The 23,259-nt window shown below is 45.0% G+C and overlaps 1 protein-coding gene across 1 annotated transcript in view; it reads right to left on the bottom strand.

Annotated features, from left to right (window-relative positions):
* Positions 1 to 23,259, bottom strand: part of THSD4 (thrombospondin type 1 domain containing 4) — a 2,294,989-nt gene that overhangs the window by 2,115,094 nt on the left and 156,636 nt on the right. The window lies entirely within an intron of this gene.

Below are 23,259 nucleotides of genomic sequence, written 5' to 3'. Positions count from 1 at the left end.
ACATTAGCATATGGAATTTCACTTAGCGCAGGCGTACAAAACTCATTTTTTTAAGGATTTACAAGAGATATGTCTAATGTCCAATCTCTGCAGTTTGTAAAGAACATTCTGAGGATGATTAATATGTAACACAATTATGAAATATTTATTTTTAAGTGCCCCTAATATCAAAGTCGAATTTGGGTAAAATAGACCATTTAAAACAGCATTCTTGCCATTTTTAATAGCTTTAAAGCGCTTTAGGCTTCAGTAAATGCATACATTTAGGTATAATACAAATTTGCAGGTTGCCCCCATTTGGGTTTACTTTTAAATAGCCCAGTGAGATCCATTTAATGAGTACCATTGCAACAAGCATTTGTTCTAAAAACTGGTATGTGTGTTATTGGGTTCTGTGAATTATTCACAGTAAATGTGGTTTAATAATCTGGGAACAGAGATAATTTTTTTAGCGCCTAAAAAGGAGATTTTTATTTTTTTAAATATAGTGAATTATTGCAGGTTAAAAAAATTAGGAAGGCTTTTTGACATTGTCAGCCTCACAGTGAGCAGAAGCTGGGGGCTGGGAGAAGCTACAGAGGCCAGCTCAAGTCACGCTGAGATGCTATCTTCAGTTTCCCTGTAAACAATGGAAGGAGGCTCTCATGTTGACATTTATGACCTTTTAAATTAGGGTCTTGTCTCTGTGGAATGCAGAATGACCTGGCTAAACAGGCCTCTAAAAGGTGGGGTTTCTGGTTTCTCCATAAGAACATCAATACAATTAAAGAACTTAATTCCAAAGGGAAAATATGAAACAAGGTTTCTTTGAAAGTCCCAACATCATGTTAAATGCTCTGCAGAACTGATACATTTGTGTCTCTGCTCTGAAAAAAAATAATGTCTGCTAGTTGCTTTTATTTGACAGAAAACGAAGTGTTGCATTAAGTCTTAGACAAAAAAATAAGATGTAGCCCTTTACTAACATTTTGAAGGCTACATGCCTAAGTGAGAACAATTTGCCAATTAAGAATTATTTTTTACAGTGGGAAATTGTAGGTGCCAAATTAATCTGGGGTGTCAGTGTAACAATTTTACTTTTAAAAAAAGGCAAAACTAAGGTGACTTGATGTTGCAAGCTGACTGACAAGATGGTAATAGTTAAGTAATGGAAATTTATTTTTGTGTTTGTTAATGTGTATCAGGTTTTGCCTTCTGATTAAAAGTTATAATTGATATTTGTTTGTTATGAGAAATGTCTCTCTTTTGTGTGTTGTGTATGTTTTTTTTGCTTCTGCCTACAGATCATTCATGGATTGTTCTGGGTGATTTTAAGAAAGTGAAGACACGTGAGTTTGGTTGGTTGAAAGGAGATGTGTTTTTGTGTAACTCCTCTGAAAAGAAATGTTCATGTGTTTTTTATGTTTGTGTATGTGGTCCTATCATAAATTGTTCTTGCTGGTCCTGAACATTAGAAAGTTGTATTTGACAGCAGATGTCTGCTAACTGGTGGTCTACTGTCAAAAGAAGGGTAAGGATTTTAGACCTGACAAATTAAGCAGGCCCAAATTTCACAGTAACATAAAGTACATGACATGGTGTTGTGTGTCACCGCTCATTCACATATGTTATTGTTTTGTCTATGCTTTTTGTGCTTGATATACAGCAAGTATATCTGTCGTTCACATATGTTATTGTTTTGTCTATGCTTTTTGTGCTTGATATACAGCAAATATATCTGGTGGCTGTTTTATGTTGCTGCTTTTGATACTATTACAAGTTTACCTATGTTGTGAAGGGATATACATGACGATGTGTATCCTGCACATCAGTTGGGTGGATTTTCTCTGACATTAAATTTTACAGATAGACAGACAACACTTCATCAGTGTATGTCAAATTTGGCCATAATGGTATATGAAGAAAAATTTAAAAAAAGATATACAGGATCAAAGTGTGTCACAGTCACTTACTGCCTCTTCCCTTAAAGGAACAGGCAGCCCTAAATTTATGTATCCTGATTGGACGTAAGGATAAATTATAGATTTTTGACTCTTGTACATGGTGACCTAATTTCTATATTGCATTAGTCAGTTTTGTTCTGCTTCCTAAGTAGTGTATGGCTTTTTACCATAAAGAAAACCAGGTTTCATTTTTTTCCCTGAAGAAGGAACTGGAACATTAGCTGAGGTTACCATATATGGTGTAGCGGCCAGCGGTAGAGTTAAAATTTTAAACTATTGTGATATTTTTTTTTGTTGTGTATCACTCACACTCTTGGTATTGTGTCACATGCTTAACTATTACCCAAGTAATTTCTTGTTCTTCCTATACATTTTTCTTTTGTCACTTCTTTCCTTACCGATGTCGCATCATGCCTAGTTATTGGGGATTTTAGCTGTGACCTAGTCTCATTTCTCTTTTCCATATTTCTTTCACTAGTCAGTTTTTATTATTGTTGATTTATTGTTCAGGTTCACACTTCCAGATTGCAGTAATGTACCAGAAACCCCCATATTATGTATAATTCCCTTTTGTATGACCAGACTGTTTTTTTAAGAATTTTATTTAGGCCTACTTTGATGTTTCCCAGTCTGACTGTCAGGGTAGTGATGGACTGGTTAACTGACTCAAAACTCTCTTTTGAGATGTTTTAGATAAGGAATTTAGGAACACCTATACGTAATCATTGAGAGAAAAATGTGTTTACCCCATTAGACAATGCCACCATGTGTGAGGACATCCATTTAGATAGAATTCCCATGGCGTATAGCCACTCCTTTGAAGATTGCAGGCCACCTGTTTGCAGTCCCTTTGTTAAATTAACTGTTTTTGTACTTAATTGAAGGAAACTAACAACTGTGTCACATCTCCTACGTCACTAGGTTCTGCGGGATTAAGTCATAATAACCTGCGGAACTCACCCACAATCCCATTAGTGACAGCTAACAGATGAAAAGTCCAAGCACCCAGACAGCGATCGCCAGCGTGCCATCAATGGTATCTCCAGAGTATCGTGCTTGCTTCATCAGAAGGCGTTGAACATCAGAAAAGAAGGAGGAGCTGGTTTTGCCACAGAACCAGAATTTCAGTGCAAAAGAGCGCCTGTCATGTGCTGGTAACCTCTGACAGTGTGCAGTCCCTTGAGCCCCTTGGCCTGAGTTTTGGCCACCCCCCCCCCTCCTTTTCCTTTGCTCCAACGGAAGTGCAGTGCACCGGAGGATTCGAGATTGGCAAAAGGCATTGCATTTTGGTGCCCATGAAAGAGCAGCCTGAGCGTTCTCTGACACTGAGTAATGAGTGTTGGAGCCTGAGAATGTAGGCCCGGATCTGCATAAAATAATCTGTGCCCTTGATCAATGGAGAGCACACTACCTGTAGTGCCTGCCGCAGAGGAGAGATATTGGTGCACTGCCTTGAGACATTGAGACTTTTGAATGAGCTATGAGTGTTTGCCAGGAGGGCACTCCAACGGATCATGAAAGGCCTGAATGAAGAGGCCCATGTAGAAGAAAACAACAAAAGAAGATTTGATGGACAATAGAAGCCTGCCAGAGAGGCTTGGACAGACTCTGGGTATTTCCTGTGTGATTACAAAATGGGTGTTAGGAGACTGATTCTTATTTTGCTGGCATTGTTTTAAAGTACTATTCTGTTTAGTAAAAGCAGAATAAAGTCCATTCTCTGTGGAAGAGTATTCCCTTTTCACCTCAGAGCATTGATGAGGATCACCACTGTTTCACCTGAACATGTGATGGGTTACTGAAATGCATAGGAGCCATAAAAATATTACTAGATCATTTTAGGATTTGCTTTCTGCTTAGGGTTGTGAAAAAATTATAATCTTGTTCGTAATAGTGGTCACTACTTTTTCCTGTTGTCTATGTGTTCTTAATAATGTGTTTTCTAGTGTTTTTTTTTAACATGACGTTCTCTTTTATGGGTGGGATTGTTTTTTCTACTCAATTGACTTCTGCACCCACTTCCCAACCTATGTCTTTTCCTACTACTGCTTCTTTGCATTCTTTTCACCCTTTTCCTGAACATGAGCAGGTTAGAAGTTCAGAATTCGTAAACAATTCTTTTGTACAGCTTCTGCATCAACAACAGTTAGTAGTGAGCATCACTAATTGTTGGGTGTGTGGTCTTATGCCACATACTACAGATAGAGGTATTCCCTATTTGGTCTTGCCATATGTGGCCTTTGTGCTACTACGTGTGTAAGGAGACCTGTCCAGAGAGAGTTGCTAAGTAATAGGATTATGATCCAGCAACATCTTGATGATCTGATGAATATAGACCTGAATTCAGATTGACGCGAGTTTAGGTTATTGCCTATGTAAGGGCAAAAGGAGGGTCTGAGGTTCCGTGAATTCTGAACCTGGGTCATAAAGGTCGTGGTTCTGTTATGATTTTGGTAACGGCAAACCGTAAACAGTGAGCTCAGCAAGTATGAGTGTTTTCGTCATGTTACACCGATGGATTCACTGTGTATTTGAAGATTTCGTTCTGAACCCTTGGGTACCATTTTGTGCATGGCAGCCATTTTGTGGTTGCCCTCACATAGGCCAATGACTTTAACTGACTTCTGGATGACCTGAGTGAACTGACCCTGTTGCCTGAAGCTGACCTTGTTAGATCAGTTCCTTACCCAGTAGCTGATCAAGTTTAAGGATCAGAGTACAAGAGATTGTAAAGTTTGGTATGCACATACACACCCCTTATCCTACTTCTCATCTGTTTCTGTTCCTTCCTTTTATGGCTTGTTTACGATATGGGTTGTGGTCTTTTATTATGGGTTTGTCCGGCTTGTGTAAGAAGGAATGTTGGTTTTTTTGCATGCTTGCAAAAGCTAGGACTGCCCCTTTCTTTTATGCTGAGTTTTGTAACCCTAAGCATATAAAAGGCCTCTGTTCTCTGTATTCCTCAGACTGCCTCATTTAGTTGCTAAGGCAGCTGGGTGACGTAGCCTTACTTATTGAAAGTTTAATAAAGATGTCTTTTCATATTTCAGCTTCTGTGCCAAGTTCTTTTTTGATATTAGTAAGACCCCTGAGAATGAAGATTTTTTGGATTTCCTCATTGGCACTTTGTGCATTTTGGCGCTATTTTCACTTAAATCTTTGAAAATTGTCTATCTACTGTTCTACTGTACTTGTCATTTTTGGCCAAAATAATTTAATTAAAATTTTAGTCTACCTTTCTGGTGTGGGATTTGTCTTGTGCTGTGTTTCACTTTATAAGTGTTTGAAGTACTGCATAAATTCTTTACACATTGCTTCTAACTTCAATCACTCAATCAGTAGATTTGAAGAGTGGTTCTTGTCAGCTGTAAGGATATCCAGGCACTAGCAAGGTCCAATTGATTAACCAAATAGCCAGGTCTTCAGGGACTTTAGGAACTGAAAAAGAGATGGGAAGGTCGCTAAATGAAAGGGTAGTTCATTCCTTGTCTCTGGCGCTAGGTAGGAGAAGGAGCGGCCTCCACATCTGCTGCGTCGGATGCTGGGGTGAGGTTTAGTGAAAAGGGCGTGGAGCTGAGGTTTCTAGTGGGCTCATGGAAGTTCAGGTGGTGGTTCAAGTAAGTGGATTTGCAGTTCTGTAAGGCCTAGTATGCATGGGTCAAGAGCTTGTACTGGCATCGTTTCTGTACGGCGAGCCATGCAGTTTCCTGAGGTATAGGGTAATATGGGTTCATCTAGGGAGATCCAGAATGAGTATGGCTACGGCGTTCTGTATGGTCTGTAGTTGTTGGAGGAGAAGCTGCAATCCCTGTGTAGAGAGCGTAGCTGAAACCTAGTAGGCAGGAGGTGAGAATCTGAGTGATGGTGCATCTTGAGCTTTGGGGTAGCCATGTGAATATCTTATGAAGCATTCAGAGGAAGAAGAAGCAGGGGGAGGAGACGGAGTTGACCTGAGTCATCATTGTTAGCTTGTTGTACAGAATCATGCCTACGTTCTAGTATGATCAGCGGGGATAGGAGTAGGTCCAAGTTCTAAGGGCCACCAGGATGGATCCCATGGGGAGCTTTGTTTCAGAAAATCAGTACCTCTGTCTTGTCTGTGTTGAGTTTCAGGCAGTTGTACTTCATCTACTTGGCAACGTCTGTCACGCAGCTAGGGAAGTTTGTCTTGGTGTTTGGGGTGTCTTTCGATAGGTAGATGATGAGTTGTGTGTCATCATCATAGGATAGGATGTTGGGTCCGTCGGTTTTGGAGATGCAGGCCAGATTTGTCATGTAAGTGTTGAAGAGGGTGGTGCTGAGGGAGGATCCTTGGGCCACTCCACTAATCATTTCATTGGGTTCGGAGATGGTGGGGGAAGGCAGACTTTTTGCGCTCTTCTGATGAGGAAAGAGGCGATCTATTTGAGAGCTGTTCCTTGGATGCCTATGTTGTGCAGCCTTGTGTTAAGTGTATGTTGGGAGACCGTATTGAAGGCTGTTGAAAGCTCTAGGAGGATCAGAGCCACAGTCTCTCTTCAGTCGATTAGGGCTCAAATGTTTTTTGTAGCCACAATGAGGGCTGTCTCAGTGCTGAGGTTACTGTAAAATCTGGATTGAGAGGAGTTGAATAGGAGGTTCCATTCCAGATGTGAGGGGAGTTGTTGGTTGATGGCTTTTTGTAATACTTTGGCTGGTAACAGGAGCAGGGTGATTGGTCGGTAGTTGTTGAGTTCACTGGGGTCTGCTGATGGTTTCTTTAGTAGGGTATTGACCTCTGTATGTTTCCAGTCCTTAGATAAGGTGGCAGTGGCAATTGAGATGTTAAACAAGGTGGTGAGTAGGTGACTGATTCTGGCTCTACCTAGTTTGAAGAGGTGGTTATGGAATAGGACGGTTGTGGCCCCTGAGTGGACCTGGTTCACGATAGAGGCAGTGTCCTATGGGGCAAGCAGGCTCCATTCGTTTAGCCAGATGTCTGTGGTGGTGTCATTGTGTTGCTTTGGGCTGGGGTTTAAAGTTCATGTAGATGTTGGTTATCTAGTTGTGGAAGAGGTTGTCACAGAGTTCCTTGAGGGGGTGATGTTGTTTGTTGCCGCTGAGGGGTTGGAGAATTCTTTGACAATGTTGAAGTGTTCTTTGCTGCTATTGGAGCTTGATTCAATGTGGGCAGCTACAGGCTTTTTTTTTGATTTTCTCAACAGTCTGTAGTAGAGGTCGAGGGTGGTCTTGAAGGTGATTTTGTTGGTCATGCCCTTGCTCGCACGCCATCTCCTTTCCAGTTGTTCACAATGTTGTTTAATGGTTCTGAGGTCTTCAGTGTACCACCTAGACTACTTGGTGGACCATCCATGGGTGTTTTTACAGATGGGAACAACACTGTTGGTGTAGTTGATGATCTAATTTTTGAAGTTTCTGATGTTCTGGTCTAGGTTATTGGAAGAGATGGGATGGACGGTGTTGAGGGCATTGATCTATGTATCCCATGAGACTTAGCTCCAGCTATAGTGAAGGATGATTGGCAGACTATTTGTGTAGGTCAGTGAGCTTGTGATTTTGAAGTGGACGATGGAGTGGTTGGTCCAGGAGAGTTTTGTGGTGTGGCTGTACCTGATGCAAACGCTGGATTGCAGATGGGGTCTAACATGTGGTCTGCAGTGTGCATGGAGTTGTGGACGAGTTATTGAGTCCATGTTGTTTATGCTGTCAAGCACGTTTGTAGCGTAGGTGTCATTGCCGTCGTTGAGATTGAGGTTGAGGCCACTGAGGAAAATGTATTTGTCAGAGTCTATGGCGAGGGGGCGATGAGGTTGGCGATGAAGTTGCAGAAGGTTGGATGTAGTCCTGGAGGTTAGAAGGCAATGGTGCCCCTGATGGTGGTTTTGTTGTCATTTGGAGTCAGAAATTGAGGAGTTCCACAGCTGGGGTGAAACTGTCATTTGTGGTGGTACATTGGATGGATTCCTTGTGTATGATGGCGATCCCTCCACCAGACTTGTTGATGCAGGATGCAGTTGGCCCATTATTCTTGTTGGGAGCCTGGACAGGAGAACCCCAAGCTCCAGCCTGCAGCTGAGGAGGAGGGGGAATCTACCGCAATGCCACATCACTGCATCAGAGCTATAAAGCACTTTTCATACTCCCACGGCACAGGACCCAGTTGGTCCATTGTTGTTGTGTGTCGCTTGGACAGAGGAACTCCAAGCCCCAGCCTGCACCTGAGGAGGAGGGGCCACCTCCTGCAATGCCGCTTCAGCTCTTTAAAGTGCTTTTCATCCTCCTGCAGCCTGGGCCGCGCCCTGGCGAAGCCCGGGACAAGGGCAGGGCTATCCTTGCATGCTATTGCCAAGAAAGTCAGGGGAGAGCTACATCCCTTGATTTTATTTTTAATTATGGGTCATTTCCTATGGTAAGCTTTTTGCTTTTCTCTGCTTTTGAATTTTCTGACTGTTTGCTCCGTTGTGCCCTGGCATCAATTGATTGACTACAATTATACTCTGAGAAGAGTGCGGCTGTGTGCATCACGTCTGCAGTAGAAATCTAAAGAGTGTGGGACTGTTTGTGACCGCCAGCCTTGACTCCTATTTGAGAGAGGCTATTAATTGATATTTGGCCATGGCCATGGAAATATTTATACCTGGTACTGGGAGATTGTGCCTGCATGCCGTAGTTGTTTGTTCGTTACTGGATTAAAAGTTGAATTTCACAGCTAGAAGATAGGGTACATAGGGTCAAGTTGTTTTTAAGGGCTCTAGTGGGGTTTATTATTATTGTGTAAGGCTAGAGACAGGGAAGGGAACAGGGGGGCTAATTCACCTTATTTTTACATCATTCCCGAACTTATTGAGGAACAAAATCTGAGTTTGATATTTAGATATCATAATTGTCTCTGCTTACTTGGGGTGGTTGGTAATATGGGGATGCGGAAGGTGGTAGAACCGGCATAAGGGATTGAAAAATACAACAAAACTACTTGGCAAATTAACAGTCAAACCTTAAGTGAAATTGATCAGCTAATTGAGATGGTGGAATCCACTTCAGGGGCTGTTACACCTAAAAATGCAGATGCTGCCACCTAAGTGAAAAACTGTCCCCAACATATTTCAAAGTATTTTTTTATATCAGAGCCATTACCTCTACCCAATGTTTAAGATATGCCCAATTAGAAGAAGTAGAGTATGTAATGCTACTTCCTGCTACGCCAATAGTATGGCAAAATAGGTTACTCCCCCTGATGGAGGAGGATGGTGAAACTATAGTTACAACTGTTATTGATAAGGGTGCACTGGGGATGGGCCATTCTGATACGACTATCTGTCTCCCTCTTATTATGGAACTGAAACTTGAGGTGGGGGGGTTGAACCAGTTGTTAGGTTTTCTCATGGGTATAATGGATCAGATTTTGACCTTAAGGGGAAATTGATGCAACAAGATGAGCCGCTGATACAGAATACTAGAAACGAAAGATTAGCTACTTCATCAGCACCAGAATTTTGGCCTATTAACAACTCTAGGGAGAGCTTGCTTAGGCCAACTTATTTGACCCAAATCACAACTATTCAACCACAGACCCGCAGATCGATGCTTAATTCTGATACCTAAAGACCAGGCAGTAGAAAGAGCAGCACTGCCCTTTCTTCAGTTAGTGAAAGAGAGAGGGTCTATTCAAGAGAGAGGAATTGTCTAAACACCCTTCCCAAGATCGGGTTTCGATTGGCGATGATTAACGTCCCCAAATTGTCAGATCCTACAAATTTTGAAGATGAAGATCCAATAAAAAACAAAGTAGCCCACTGGATAAGACAAACTGGGGGATGTTATGCAGTTATTAGGGATGACATCATAGAGGCTAGAAGATGTTCCAAAGTTGCAACACCCTTTGGTACAATTGAATTGGTGTTCAACGGTCTGGTCACACTATACATCCGGGCTTGCCTCCCTAAAACTTAGGTATACCATGTAAAAACATAGGTGTTAGAGGAAGGGGTCTGAAGAACTCTGGAGAAATTATCCACTTGCCAGATGCCAGGTCTGGGCTCAATAACAATGACTGACTTGGGGAGGTTTTAGGCACTTTCCCTAATCATCAAATACAAAGAAAAGGGGCCTATGTAGGCGCATGTGTGCGCAATAACCATCAGGCGCTGTTAGTGGGGGGGCACATAACTAGAAGACTGATGGTATACAACGTTTAGCACGCATTTTTTACAACGCACTACCATTACAACGCAGGCATTCCACGCATACCATTACAACGCATTGCGCTGGGGGGCGCTCTAGGATAGGGAATATGTTTAATTTTATATCCAACACCTTCCCTAGTGTCCACGGGGACTGGAGTTGGAATATAAAATTATACTTACCACTATCCAGCACCTCAAAGCGCTATGCGTTGTAACGGTATTCGTTGTAAATACCGCGTTGTAAAGGTATGCGTGGTAATAGTATGCGTGCTAACGTCATACATCCCTAATGGGCCAGTTGAAGGCTGTACCAGCTGAGGGGGTGGGTGAATGCACAGAGAACCCTAATATACCAAGTTCTATTGACACGCAGATATCTCAGGAAAATAGTAATTTCACTTGTCTAGAAAGGGGACATGACGCAGGAGAACTATTACTTTCTGCTAATATCCAGACAGGACATATCCCTTTGAGCATTCAGGTACACTCCATTGAGGGTAACGATTGTCTATCTATTTGGCCCCTTATTGGTGCCCATGTACACTATGTCCCATCAATAATCTCACTCATTTCTTGGCATGTCGTAGGATTAAACGCTAAACTGATACTCTGCTAATGGAGTCACTTTATGGATAATTATGATACCTGCTTCTTTCAAAAAACTTGGTGCACAAGCCCCACACATAGACTGAGTATGGGCCATATTTTATCCCTGCAAAGTATAGCAAAGGGGGCCAGCAGGTGGATTATTAACATGGATCAGGTCCTCGCTTAAATGCAAAATTTGACAGCTGGAAATTGACAGTGAGGATATATTAGGCATCGAAGTAAGCTACAGCAGAAAATCTTTCATGTTACTCTTTAATATTTATGTGAGAGGGGAAATGGGTGGGGCTGCCTCACTGTCGATTTAATCTTTAGAAGTCTTCCTGAATAAAAAAGCCAGGGTTATATTGGATTATTGCTGGCGATTTCAACACCACATTTGGGCTGCTTTGAAGGGTTGATGTTGAAATCAGTCACAGCAGAGGAAGATGAAAGGTGGGCTATTCCCCAACTAAAGAATACCCCAGTTAAAAGATGGACACGGGCAGCTCTCCAGCTGAAGGCACTCACTATCGAATTTGGAATACGAGCTGTAAATGAGAGGACTAAATCTGACCGTAAGGGAGCATATGCGTTTGATAATTCTAGATTAACAAGTTGTATTGATTATGTAATGGTCGATTTGAACCTGTGGCACCTTGTCAACGATATGACTGTAATAGAAAGGGAAGAGAGTGATCATAACCCTTTGAGTCCTATGATGGAGTTCCGAGTTGACTGCTGAACCCTTACTAGAACTCGGAATATCAAACATACAGCAGATAACCGCCACCTTAAATTGCGGCCAATTAGTGAGGAAACAGAGCTCCTGACCACTATAAAGAATGCTGCCCTAAATTTCTTGACTAACTTACTGCATTGTAGAGAATTAATTTAAGATAAATGTGAGGTTATTGAGATGCATACAGAGTTCTTTGAAGAGATTGCCACTCATTTTTTAGCCGCATATGCAAATACACGGTTGGTGCACAGTAGAGGGGATAGTTAGTTTATTAGAGAGTGCAGAAAGATAAGCTAGTTATTATCTGAGGCCATAAAAGGAACCAAACTCTCTTCTGATAGCTACCACTAGGAAGACGTATGAGATGGCACTGGTTAGGGAGACATGCACGTCCAAGGATGATTCTCGGTTTTGGAAGCTTGCGGCCAGTGGAGAGCACACATCAGGGTCCGAGCCCCAGAAACTTATCCCTTCTGCTGATTGGTTGAATCATTTTTCAGCTCTATATCATGATGGTATTGCAAACTTGGGTGAAATATCTTTGAATAACTTATTCATTAATTTTAATTGTTTACCCTTTACTAGGGAGGATGTTTTTTTATTCACTAGCCACCTTTTCTAGAGGCTGGTTCAGACAATATTCCAGTAGATGTCTGCCTTTATGATATAGATGTGTGGAAAAATTACATACTGGTCATTGCCAACTAATTAGCTATGTGAGCTCCCATTCCATCATCTTGGCAGGAAGCTGAGGTGGTTCCAGTGTATAAAAAGGGTGCACGAGCCTGCCAGCTAGCTATCGGCCCAATATTTTAATTGATTGCCTACAGAAAGTCTTCTGCAGAATGGTACATTGGGTAGAAAGAAATGATATTATAAGCCAGTTGCAAGCAGGCCTTAGGCCCAATACTTCAACAATAGATCAGGTCTTCAGATTTGCTATAATATATCGGAAAACGTTTTTGATCGGTATGGGTGGTATTTTGTGGTCCACAAATCTACATTCGATTTGGTACCATGCCCAAGGTTACAGGAGTCTTGGAAGAAATGGAGATGCCTCCTGACACATTATCTCTGTTAGTTAGACCGCATGGAAATAACTTTGCTCACATCCAGTAGGGCTCACAGGGACAACTGACTGAAAAGATTCACTTGTCAAATGATGTCCGGCGGGGATGTGTACTGGACCCTATTTTATTTTCTTTGTATGCAAATGGTCTGGTACGCTACCTTTTAACAATCGAGGCTGCTTGCCCCATCCCGGGCAAAGGGTGAGATACCACTATTGTTATTTGTGGATGATACGTTATTAAACTCCAAAACTCCTAGCGGTTTGCAAAGACTTTTAGTTAGCTTTTGCGATTTTTGTTCGCAGCGTGGGTTAGAAATAAATGTTGAGTTAACTTAATTCAAGGCATTTAACCACTGTAAGAAGGTTAAAGGCAGTTATCTTCGGGGAGTAACTTATTAGAACAGATGGACTTGTTTACATATTTGGGTATTAAACTCTAACCAAATCTATCCTGGAGCCAGCATATGGATTTTGCAACCATAAAGCACAGGCTGAGACCTGGAGTAATCCTAAAAAAAACATTGTGCTTCTCATACCAAGCCTGTTGCACCTGCTCTGAAAATCTACGAAGCAAAAGCTTTAGGAGCCGCTTTGTATAGTGCTGATCTCTAGGGATTTGGTGACATCACAGGCCTGGTAAAATCAAACCGAGAATATATTTATTAGAGACCTGGTTTCGCTTCCTATTAGCACCCCCTTGCATCCTCTACTTATGGATTTGAGCATGAAAAAGTAATTCTCCAAGCCCATTTGCGACCGTTCCTATGTTGGCACAGGATCTGAGCCAACCTTGAATTGGGGCACCATGCAGCATCCTTAGAGGAGACACAACAGCAACAGCTGTGAACAAACATTGGAATGTTGGAGCACCGGGTTCCTACCAGCCATTAGCACTCAATTGTTTTTTATTGGAGCTCTCAACATTCCAATGTTCTAATGCTTATTATTCCCCTTTTCACCTAGTGTCATCGAATGTGATAGTACAATTCTAGTTACACACAGAACAATGGTAGACATATGAAATGGAGGACCTTGAACACGTCTTAATGAGGCATGTCATTTGTGCACATTGTTCTGCATGCAGATAGAGGAAAATGTAAACAAAGTCATGGCATGAAATTCAAGATGGAGTCAGGCCTAGTTTAGTTTTTATCAATCATTATTTATCAATAGGGCTCCCGGTGTTATGGTATTTATTTTTGGGCCATTTCCTTCAGTATTTATCCATATTTATTTTTTTGCCGATTCATCTGTATTGATCCATATTTTTTTTGTGAATCGCTTATGAATGAAGTTGTAAAACTGTACATTTCCATATCTATTTAACTGATAGATGCACACGCATACTTTGATGTCTGTCATATTTTAGCTATTTAAGCTGCAAAATATTACACACCAATACATCCACTGGTAAATGCTAGCATTATAACATAAATGTATATTGAGATATGCTGTTACTTAAAGAAATTTCATCATGTTTTTCAATTTCCCATGCTGTCTATCTGCTCAGCTGCTGGCCTATAATTAATGAAAGACAGCAGAGAGTCACTTAAAAGAAGCACAATTTTCTGTATTTATCCACTTTTAAAAATAAATGCAGACAGAAAACACATTGGGGTATATTCACAAGAACGTGTGATAACTAGCACAAGAGTAGCGTAACGCAACTTCCAACATCACAGCCTAACACAGGAAAATAACCCTGTGGCAATGTGGAATTCACAATGTGGCGGTAGCATGCGATAGACACCAGATAATGCAGCAAATGTTCGTGTGAAAATCAACGTCACGCCGCAAAAATGCAATACACGAACGCAACAAACATGCGAGGATGCAAATCACTGGACAAAAATCAGAGAAAACCTGCCACAGACCTGCAAATCCCACACGTTTGACAGGACAATGCGCCATAAAAACCACAGAAAAAATACACCAGAAACAAGACAAAGCACGTAGCAACATGGATGCACCCTGACCCAGCGCAGAGGCCAACTCGAACCCCACAACCCCCGGAGACTACCAGCAAGGAACACCGGGTCGGGGAAGGCCAAGGAGAAGAGGGAGAGGAAGACGGGGTGCAGACCACAGGAAAACAAGACCAGCGTCACGGAGGTGACAGAACACTACCAGCAACTGACCCACTAGCAGACCACCTGGATTGCAGTCGGATTGCCGAGGAAGCCAATCCAGGAGGCCAATAGGCGCCGGCATGACGTGACTACCAAAACCAGGCAGGAACCCGCTTCCAAAAGGAAGGCAGCAATGTCAACAGGAGATGGCAGTCCAGCACCCCCGGAGGAGTTGGAGGAAACCCAGGCCACAGTCATCAGTGTGGAGACGGGTCAAGGAATAGGGAGTACTGACACAACCCGAGAGGACCTGACACAACATCAACAGGGAGTGCCACGAACAGGGACTGGGGGGACGAGGGGAGATGGGCACAATGGCATACATGCACTACGAGGCGTAGCACACTGCACACCCACAAACACCCAGGATCATGTCCCAGATCCTGTTGGCACACTGCAGCACACACAAATAGCATGAACAGCACACCCACATTGACGACAATGTGAAGCAATGCACATAGCCAACACTGCAGAACAGAGGGCACAACTGGCTCCCCACATGCACAGAAACATGCCCACTACATCTAACAGTGCCCGAAACAGTGAAATGGAAATGTACGCGTACAGCCTCACATCTGTCATATAGTCCAAATGCACACTGTCCGACAGAAGAACCCCCAAACAGTCACAATCTACATTGCCATACAGTCTGCATGCAAACCAGCACAATGCACCAAGACATATGTCAACACAAATGCCACACGCACTTCTCCTTCATATCGCAGAGGGGCACACAACACCTCCAGCAGAGCAAAGAACACCACACATCAGTGATGCCGGAAAGGACCACCACACCATCGACACGGATGCCCTACAACAGCCCATGGATATGTCACGCAACCCCCCAGCAGGACCCGGCCATCCAAGCAACTCAGGGGTGAACACTGAGCCTGCAACAGACCACACAGCAGGAAGCACCCGCAAGCACAGCTGGCTAACAACACTTCACCCACCCACACATGGCATCCCAATACCATGTGTCAGCATGCCAAAAGGAGGTGGCCCAACAGGTGTAGGGGGGGCTGAACCCATGGAATGCAAACCAGGACACATACATAGGGGTCTATCACCCTTCAGGGCCCTCCCACACCTCACTAAGGAGACCCACACTGCCATAGAGACACATGCCGATGCACATTCACAGCATAGAACAACACCCAGGTGTGCGCAAATAGCACTCACAAACCCATGTTGGCTGTGCATACGACGGCCCTGGTCACTCCCCTTATGAATTGAGTAGGTGATGACAAAGCTACATGTCCAAGCTCCAACCGTCTGCCTGCGGTGACATGTCTACTTCCGATGTACAGAGCACAATGTCATGTCGTAGGGCCCAGGACCCACATGCATGCTACAAGACCACAGGGACACATGCAGATATCATGTAGACCTGGCTATGGGCACATGCACCCGGCCCCTTTATTGGCAGGGCCACATGTACAGTGACGCCTGAGCTGGATGTGTGTGGGGTCAGTGTAAACCATTCCGCATGGAATGTCTAGTGCTGGCAACCACTTGAACATTGGACACCAGTGCAACGGAAACAGAAAACACATGCAACTGCTAAGCAACATGTAGGGAGCCGGAGAAAGTCCAGAGGACAGCTAACATGTAAACAGAAGTGTCCTTGAGTTGCAGTGCACTGGGCTTTGGACACTAGAGATGAGCGTGCTCATGTGAAGAAAAAGTCTTGGATTGTGTCCCTTCAATATGTTCCTGATGCAGATGCAGTGGGGTGTGTTAGACATGCATCATCTTCCCCATCGTCGTTTAAGGGCCCCCACACTATTTGAGGACACATACCTGCGTAACCGCTCCACAGCACAAAACACAATCAGCAACGGACAATGGCCTGCGGTGCACTGAGTCACTGGCACCCTGAATGCTGAGCAGGGTATCAGGCCGATGATGACATCCACGACAAGCCTGAGAAACTCTAAGTCTGTCAGGACCACCGTTTCAACTCTGGCAGATGGCGGTTGGAGGTGGTCCTTGTGGTGGTGGCGAATGCCTCCTGTGGTGATGCGTCGTCCGGCCAGGTCTGAACTGGTGTGTGAGCCCTGGTGGGATGCATTTTGGCCCGGAGGCTGCGTTCAGCGCAAGGCCACAGTGGAATGGCTTTGATGACCCCAAGGCCTACTCCGCAGGGGCCAGCCAATGTCTTCGGAGAAGGGGTCCCAGACCTGACCAGCACAGAGTTAGTCGCCCCGGATTCTCTGTGGTTGGCACAGGCACCCAACCACGGGATAGTGCCTTGCGGTGCAGTCGGATGGGGCATGTGACCTGAGCAGGTCACCATCAGTATCCGAGGTGTATATTGTGGAGGGTTTCGGGGGACAGTGGAAGGTGTCCTCCAGGGCAAGACACCAAAAGGTTTGTTTTTATCCAGAAGCAGCAAATGGAGGAGTGGAATGCGACAGCCTCGTTGCCACCACCAATTCGGTATCAGCTACATGAGGATGTAAACTACCCCCTAGTCCATAGACTCAAACGCCACCAAAGTTCGACCACTAAGTGTCCATAAATGTCGAGGAACAGACATAGTGGGATACTCAGACCCATGCCCTCCGAGAATATTTCACTTGTTCCCAGAGCTGTACAGTGTAGAAATGATCAGCCTTCTGGAACTCATACTGAGCTCCGGCACATATCCAGCCATCTGGAAATCTACATCAGTCCTGCCCCTCCTGAAAAAACCCAATCTAGATCAAGAAGAACCTGGTAACTACAGGCCAATAGCGAGAATTCCTTTTGGTGCTAAGGTAGCGGAGAAACTGCTAAACAAACAACTTTCCTAATTTATTACCGAGGCGAACATACTAGTCCCCTTACAGTACGGTTTCCGTGAAGGTCACGGCACCGAAACAGCTTGGCTAATGGCAGTGGAAGAGCTCAGGAGCGTTTTGGACGCCGGGGGGAAGGCCGCTTTGAGATTATTAGATCTATCAGCGGCCTTCGATACGGTGAACCATGACACGCTCATGGACCGACTAACATCAGTATGAGTCCACCAAGAGGCAAGAAAGCTGTTGGCATCATTCCTGGACAGTAGAACTTTCACAGTGGAACTGGGCGAGAAAAAGTCAAAATCCTTCAAATCCCCATGTGGAGTCCTGCAGGGGTTCTCGCTAAGCCCAATGCTCTTTAACCTATATGTAACACCCCTAGCCGAAATCATCAGAGCTTGTGGCTTTCTGCCAGTGTTGTACGCCGACGACACGCAAATCGTAGTCTCCATAAAAAATGACACCTCAGCCACGGCAAATAATTTCAACAATTGCATGAAATTAGTAAGCAGTTGGATGGAGCAAAACTGCTTGAAATTAAATGGGGATAAGAGTTATGCTACTAGGAACAAATACAGAAATCTGGTCCCCAGAATGGTGGCCGGCAGATATCGGCAACTGCCCTTCACCGGTGGCCAAAGTTAAAAATCTTGGCATCTTGCTGGACAACAAACTCACCTTTGAGGCCCAAACCAATAAACTAGTATCTACGATGTGGTTCATCCTAAAAATGATCAGAAAACTGCTGCCATACATCCTCATAGACTCCCGAAAAACAGTGGTGACCACATTAGCCTTATCAAGACTTGATTATGGCAATGCATTATATGCTGGGATGCAAGCCCAATACCTGACCAAACCACAACGCCTGCAAAACTCAGCAGCACGACTGTTTCTAAACAGACCAAGATCAGTACACATCTCGTACCATCTAGACACGCTACATTGGTTCCCCTTGGCAAAACGAATTAGATTCAAATCACTGTGTCTAACATACAAAGCACTACAAGGATCAGGACCTCAGTTCCTTAGAACACACCTCAAGCCATACGTCCCCATAAGAGACCTTCGGTCGAGCCAGGCAAAATTGCTACAAGTACCCAGGTTCAAACAAACGAGGTGGGGAGGAAGAAGCTTCCTGCTACATGCCGCCAAAGACTGAAATCAACTTCCTCTCGCAATCAAAAACAGTACCTCCCTAATGTCATTTAGAAAAGCGGTTAAAACATGGCTATTCAAGGCCCGATAAACCTATGTCACCAGTTTAGGACAACATGTCTTCTCTACAGCGCCAAGACGCCCACGGTCATACGAGCGCTATACAAAACCACAAATCAAATCAAATCAAACCGTGGCTGAGTGGGGATGCAGTCTGCGATGATGCCGATATACTGATATGTACTCTGCCATTTCAGAATCATGACACTGTGACCTACTGGACCGCAGTGTAGGCCGGAGGCAGTGGACAGTAGGGGCCAGTCACAGAGTGTCGCTGGCATAGCTTGGTGGCCCCACCAGCCTGCGTAGTTCAGGTTCAGTGGCACCACATGTTCAGTCACCTCAGTGACTGTGACCTGGCTTTTGTCCCGACTGAGCAGCATCTTCCTCTTACTCCACTCCGTGTGTCCACTGGTGTGGACGCTGCCGTTCGTGAATGGCGACTAGGTGTTGGATGTGAGACCTACTGGTCTGCAGGGTAGTCCTGGTCCTACATCCACATGTAACCGGCTGGGGTTGAACAGGGTTTGTGGCAGCACATGTCGCCGGCTGGCATTGAACAGGTTTTGTGGCAGCACATGTCGCCAGCTGGCGTTGAACAGGGTTTGTGGCAGCACATGTCACCTGCTGGCATTGAACAGGGTTTGTGGCGGCACGTGTCGCCGGCTGGTGTTGAACAGAGTTAGTGGCAGCATGTGTCACAAGATGCCCATATGGAACTATGCCTCCCTGATCGGGGGGTCTGGTGCGATGGCCGCTGGGACGGATTTGGAGTCACTGCCATTCAGGAGCCAGGACACAGTTACACTTGTGTGACCCACTGGGCCACGGAGGAGGCTGGTTCAATATGTCAACGAGGAAGGGGTAATGTGGGCCCGCGTCGGGGTGCCAGTGATGGTCTGAGAGGATGGCAGGGTCGAGCTTGGAGCTTACACAGGCATGTGGTGGGCCCTCCATGACACACACCGGTACCGGATGCTGATCAGTGTGGCCTGGCTGCGTAGTCGGGCCTGACTTGTTCGTGGCCCAATAGGCCAGGGTATGGCAGGCGCACAGGATCTCAGGCAACTCCACGAACGAGGAAGGCATCAGCCTTGCGGCAGGGTGGGAGGTGCCGCCCTGGTAAAGACATTGGGCTTTCCAGAAGAGGACCACACCCAGTGCTAGGTGCTTTTGATTCACACCCTACGCTGGCCTGGCGTACGCCGGGCCATCCCACTTTGCTCATGCTTACGGGGGGCGGGGCGCTAGAGGCAACATTTCCACGAGGACCCCCACCGGCTGTGGTGACATGATTGCGTCCACTGTTCACTTCACTCCATACATCAGATGTGTATGTCGCTGTGGATATGGGTGTGTTCTGCATACGGGGGTCTATTCAGCACTTCGCCGCCACTCTTGGCATTGTGTACTTTCCCAATCATGGTTTTACTGCATCCTTCACACATGCCTGGTTGCCACCTCTCCCCACACTCGGCTATTGTGTGGCTGAGGTGCCATGCAGTTGATTGGTCATGTTCACAGCTTGCCCAGGTTGCCATTGTAAATTTTTCTATTATGTCTGGTGGGTGGGCATGTTGTTGTGCATGTTGGTTGTGAATTTGTGACGTGTGCATTGCCAGAGTTGTGGATTGCATGGTTGTGGAGTTGAGATGAGTGGGGTGTTCATTGGGAATTTGCCAAGGGGCTGTGCATTTCCCTTGGTGCCATCCTGGGAAGGCTGGTTGCTGATGGACTGCCGGAGGGTAAAGGGATCATGCACACTGGCTGTGTATTTGGAGGCGATATTGGCAAAGGTCCCACGGTGTTCTGATGTTGTCTGCACATTGATGTGTGATATGTGCTTCCTGTTGCGCTGATTGTGTGCTATGTCACCAGGTGGCACAGGTGGGACATGTGTGCAGTGGGTTGCCCCCAACACGTGCATGCATTTGGCTATGGCATATGATCCTTACTTGTTCTCCAGTGGTTCCTGCGCATTGTGTTAGCCGTACGGGGCCTGGGTTGCCAGGGTGATGGTGATGGTGATGTCCAGTACAGGTGCGGGGTACTTGAATGTGGCTGGCTGTAAGACTTCACAAACTCTGGCGGGTGTTGTTTGTTGTGTGCCATGGGCCAATAGGTGCAGCACAGCCAGCAGCTTGGTGTGGGATGGGATGTTAGTTTTCTGCTGTGTTGGTGCTGTTGGCCTGTTGGGCAAGGACGGGTAGGATGCATAGGATGGTTGTCCCTTTCAGCCTGTAGTGGACAGTGACATTGTCAGATGTTGTGCCTGTGAGGCAGGTGTGTTTCCTGCGGGCCGCTATCTTTGTCTGTGCTGCCTCTGTGGTGGTCCGGTGGGGTGGGGGTGGCGGGTGGGTGTTGTGGCCCTCTTGGGTGTCTGGGATGCATGTTCAGTTGCTCCATGGCATCTCCTTCAAGTTTGAAATTTAGGGATTTCCTGTAATCAGTCTGCCATCAGATAAGATGGGATAATAATGTGAACAGCTCAATTATGTAGGTACAATGACATTCACTATTTTCTGTCTGCAGTGCAATTATTTCTGGTCTGAGGAATCAGTGGCTTTGTTTTACACTGGGTCTTATGAATTAATACAGTATCTCAGCATGCTGTTGTGCTGGACTTCAGTGGAAGTCACCCAGTGCAGATAATGTGTTCTCAATATATCATGTTGGGTAATTCTAGTAGGACACTTTCTGGTACATGCTACATCTTTTCCAATAGAGCAATTTGCCATCTGCGGACATATTTATTTAGGCAACTGCAAACTGCAACATCGGCCATATTTTCATATTACAGAAATCCAAAATTTCAACAGAATCTTTCACTCCATTTGTCACAACTAAGACTCTGCATCAACATCCCAAAATATCTCTCAACACAATTTGCCACAAGAATCCCCTATGGTAACAGAGAGAGCATATACCCCCTTCCCGCCAGCCCCACATCTAAAACGGGTCACAGAAGCAGATAAGCTCTCTATTTAGGGTGGGGACTGATGACGTAGAGCAGTGTTTTGTAGATACACTCCGGCATTATATGCGGACCCTACCGCATTGATAGGGCAATGCAAATAACCACCAGGTTGAGTGAATGGCTGGTAAAACGTTTTAATTAGCACAATGACATATATTATTTTCTGTCTTGACGAACGCCTTTGAACTTTATTGAGTCTTTCTTGGCAGAAATATGTTGACCACATGAGATAAGGTAGTTTCATTACTACTGTCCCTTGGTTTTAACAACCCAATCTTTGCACTCTGCCTCTTAATATAGTTCCTCTACATTGATCATCTTGATATACAGAACACCTCAGCTCCCCCCTCTTTCTTCTATTGTGGAGTTTAAGCCCACACTGGGAACCTTGCTGTTCCAGTGTGAGGAGGGAACCCAATGATGAAGCATGTCACTGTTAGGTGAGTGAGGGTTCTCGTCCTAACAGAAAAGTGCTCTCTTACTCTGTCAGATCACTCCTTGTGAGGGCACTATCCTTTTACACTCGCACCACCCAGACATAAATATTCTGTGTTTGTATTTATAAAGGAGCAGTACATATTTAGGAGGGTGATGCTCCAATAAGACCCTAACATGCATTTACAAATACATAAATTCATCTCCATGTTGTCGAGGGTTGTTAGAAAGGAGGGTCTCTAGTTGGCAGGTTGTAAACATTTCAAGTAGGGACCCTTCTTCTAGTCAGGATAAGGGATTTACACTTCTAAAATAACACAATGCTCACCCCCTTGGTAGATTGGCACGAGAAGTCAGGCTTATCTCAAAGGCAGTGTGTACAGCATTTGCACATAACATACAGTAATACCGTAAACACACTACAAAAGGACACCACACTCGTTTTTAAAAAATAGCCATTAATTGTCTGTGTAAAACAAGATCAAAGCAATAAGAATCCAACATATCGTTGTTTCATAATATCAATAAGCAAAAATACTTTCAAAATAGTTCCTTGAAGTTGATACCTCCGTCAGGGGCTATCTCGGTGTCATGAACAAACATATCCAACAGCTCTGGCCGGCCTTGATGTTGCGGGCCAGTTACGGTGTCAGGAAGACCCACAAAGCGGTACCTCTAGAAATGTAGGTGTCGGCAGTTGTCGGTTCCGGAGGTCTATGCAAGAGTCGTCAGGCCCTTGAACTCACAAGCATTGCAGGTCAGACCATGTGTTGTTGAAATTGTGGGTGCCAGCAGGCTTTGGGGCTGTGGTGCACAGTGTAGCAGTGCGTCGTTCGGTGCCCTCAGGTAGCAGTACAGGCAGCTGCTCACTGATTATCATCCAGTGGCGTTCGGTGAGACCAGGGCTGCGGTGCATACTGGGGCTGTGCTTGTCGCGATGAGTGCAGGTCATGGTTGCTGGGGCACTGTTGTCTGGAGAACCAAGGCTGCAGTGTAAGACGGGCTAATGTGGAGTGGGGGCCAACAGATCGTGATGCGAGGACCGGTGTTGGTGGACGAACTGGAATCGATGGCGCCTTCATCAGTGGGCCAAGGCTACGATATGGGGCGGGGCAGTGTGTCGTGTAACTTCCTAACAGTTCCTTAAAACCACAGTACAGTGGCTTCAAAATCAGCTGGGAGCATCGTCGGTGAATCACGACTGCAGAGC

This window comes from Lissotriton vulgaris, chromosome 2_1 (genome assembly GCF_964263255.1).
Source record: "Lissotriton vulgaris chromosome 2_1, aLisVul1.2, whole genome shotgun sequence".
Lineage (NCBI taxonomy): Eukaryota > Metazoa > Chordata > Amphibia > Caudata > Salamandridae > Lissotriton > Lissotriton vulgaris.
The sequence above is the reverse complement of the archived record's forward strand: the minus strand, read 5'-3'. Positions and strand labels throughout refer to the sequence as shown.